Source organism: Olea europaea, chromosome 10, assembly GCF_002742605.1.
Source record: "Olea europaea var. sylvestris chromosome 10, O_europaea_v1, whole genome shotgun sequence".
Lineage (NCBI taxonomy): Eukaryota > Viridiplantae > Streptophyta > Magnoliopsida > Lamiales > Oleaceae > Olea > Olea europaea.
Genome location: NC_036246.1, coordinates 21,450,792 through 21,454,116, shown reverse-complemented (window position 1 = coordinate 21,454,116; position 3,325 = coordinate 21,450,792). Strand labels below are relative to the sequence as shown.

At 31.4% G+C, this 3,325-nt stretch overlaps 1 pseudogene; it reads right to left on the bottom strand.

The window, feature by feature from the left end:
- Positions 1–386: 386 nt before the first annotated feature.
- On the bottom strand, positions 387–3,047 carry LOC111402675 (annotated as a pseudogene).
- Between the last annotated feature and the right edge of the window lie 278 nt (positions 3,048–3,325).

The following is a 3,325-nucleotide window of genomic DNA, read 5'->3' as shown; positions in this document are numbered from 1 at the left end:
CTTTATTAAATCACTTTGATTTTGGGTTTAACTTTAAAATAACATTTATACACAATTAATTACATATGTCGACTCATATAAAAAATTAAATAATTTCCCAACATACACAACTGTCTCGCATTATAAGATATGTAATCTTAAACCCTAGCCACAACTATTATCTGTTTTATCTATTTCAGATCCAAATTCCCTATATATTTCTTATACTATCAATTGACTTGATTATTGGATTACCAAAGGAGGTTGTTTCTTTTTCCTTGGAGCCATGATCTTGGTGACTAACGATGCGTTCGAATGTGGAGGTAACACACGACATGGACAAGGAGGTGACAAAAATCTATTGATTGTGGAATCCTTCATATTTCGAAGTCAACAAATGATACTTATGCACAATATATATCCATTACATGAAAATAAAACAATTCAACAAAAAACATACACTATAATTGGTAGCTCTTTAATGTCTCGAGTCTGAAAGTTATGTCATCAAATACAATTATAAATAGTTCACGTAAGAATAGTTCCTAATGGACTTGTAACAACCCTTTTTTGCAACTAAATTGAAAGGAGCAATAGATTTAATTCCTGCTTACTCGTTGAGTTGGCAATAATTATAGGGTCATTCCCCCTTTGAAAATCTCTTGAGAAGATCTTTTGCATGAAGCCCAATACCCTTTGCATCTGCTTTCTTCTTGATCCTCAGCTTTTTGCATGATTCACAAAACATCCTGCAAATAGTAGTCATTTTTCACTATATAAGTTAATGCTCAATTATCGGAGCAAGTAAAAAAAATCATATTTCATAAATTTAACCAAAAAACATAAACAGTAGCAATATAGAAACCCGAATAGCCATTGGGTGATTGTAGGTTTAAGGGGGGGGGGTGTTGAAAAGAGGGGTTGGGCTCTTATGGTTCGGGTTCAGGTTTGAATCGAGAGAGCTAGGTTGGGATCGCAAGTGAAATGAATCAGTTTATGATAGACGATGAAATGTAGTTAGGGTGATGGTTTTTCTATTCATCCCTAATAACTAGTACAAAAGTAATTTAATATGCACTTACGTATGTCATTATATTTACCATCCTATTAAAATAATCTTAAATACTTATATTTTTTTGATGAGATTCTATTGTAGGTGAATATGATCCTAGAAAACTTTCTTTGCGTGTGTTAATGTTTTCCTTGACTCAAAATTGTCCCAAAGGACATTAGCTCAGCAAACTCAATGTCATCATCTGCATAATTTTTTTTCTTTGTCGGTGAAGAATATATGCACAAAAACTACAATACGTTTTATAATTAGTGCCTATAGTAACAAACTATTTATATTATGATTAAATTATTATAAATAAATAAATAAATAAATATTCGTAAACAAATTCCTCCATTTAGAAAAACTTATAAACGATTTAATTTATAAATAAATAAAAATGAATGGTGAATAATTGAATAAACTCGTTAGATCCATCGATTGCTTTTCATTTGTTTGGTATTTTTTTTTTTTTTTTGTAGGATTTTCTTAACTTCATACTTCAACAATTTAACTTTTCGAAATCTAAGATTGGTCTACAAGTACTATCAACTCATTTACCGGTAACAAGTTTGAGGATTACTAGTAATTAAAAATTATGTTCTTAGCATATACAATGAATTGCTCACGTTTCCAAAATAATTGGGAACATTCTGTTTTTCAAATTAAGAAAAATATAAAATAAATTAATTTGCTACCTCACAACATTATAACTTTGTCTCTGCCATAGTGATTCATCTTCGTCATTTTTAGTAGCAAAATTTTAAATTGCAAAATTCAATTTTATCATACATGACAGTAACAAAACAATTAACGAAATCACATTGTAGTTAATATTATAACTAGACGAAATAAAAGGGGACTTACTCCCACGGAACATCTCCTGCGAGCATCCAGTCTCCATCTTTATCTTCATAAATGAGAACATAATCCGAGTTATCGTCATCTTTCAATGCTTCACCTGTCGAAATTTGAATTAGAAGCAACACATTAATCATATTTTTCTTGATAGCTTTTGAATGATTAATTGGTATTAAATTTATTTGGAGAATAGTTAAAAATGAAACTCAATTTGTACAATTTCCCAAAATGGAAATAAAATTTAAATTTGTTTGAAAACTTCATTAATGTATATCCTAAGAACATAAATGAAGTTAATAGCCCACTATAAATTGGATCATAAATTCAGCTATCTCTAAAACAAAATTACCCAAACTACTATTTGATTTTCTGTAAAACGATTGAGAAAACAATTATTTTTTCTTTATGGCTATTACAATATATTAGCAAGAATGTAGATGTATTTAAAACTCAAACTTCACCTATTCAAGGGTCTAACATGCAAAATAATAATAATAATAATAATAATAATAATAATAATAATAATAATAATAATAATAATAATAATGTAAAAGCAAATACATTAATTTGAAAATAATTAATTACCTATTCCAAAACAGACAGAGATTTTCAAGAGCCAAGACAAGATCCCAATAATTCTTGTGTGTACCCAAATTAATCTTCCTAAGAAAAGGGGCTCCATCCATGCTAACTTTCACGTACATTTTTGATCCCTCATCCCTTTTAAAACTATTCTTCCGCCGGTAAGAACAAACCGGTGGCCACCCCACAACTTGATTCTTGTTCACGGCCTTCGAGTCGTTACTCCGGTGGTCAGAAATATGAGAAAACATCCTTTTCTTCTCGTTCTTCTCCACTAAGCCACTAGCATCACTATCAGCACCAGCACCAGCACCAGCACCAACACCGGGAAGGCCCAATCGTAGCTCGGTTTCGAGTCCCAAATCATCGTTTGCCATATTCAGATTATTTCTTCAACCTTTTCTAATCTTTTTCTGGATTAAAGCGATGAGTTTTCAATATGATTTTTGCTTAAACGTGTAGTTTATATACATGGTTTTGAAGAGAGGACAAGGTGGGAGCAATGACAGTGCAAGCAAGATTAATGGTCGGTCACATGAGATACAACTGTGGGGGAACTACGTGTTGCCTAAAACACTAGAAAGAGCAAGCAAGATTAAAGCTGGATATGGGCAGATCGAATGGCTGTTGATTTGTAATCATTTGAGAGGACTGGATCATGACCGTCGGATGAAGTTAGCAGGGAACATTGCATGTGATGTGCTTGATATTGTGGTGGAATAAGAAAAACACTTGCATTTATTTATAGTTGGAACTGTTTTAAACACATTTAACTCATATGTTTACATGAATTGCTTATTTTTATTTTGATTGCATTTTAATGTAGTCATTAATAAAGCACGATACCAACCG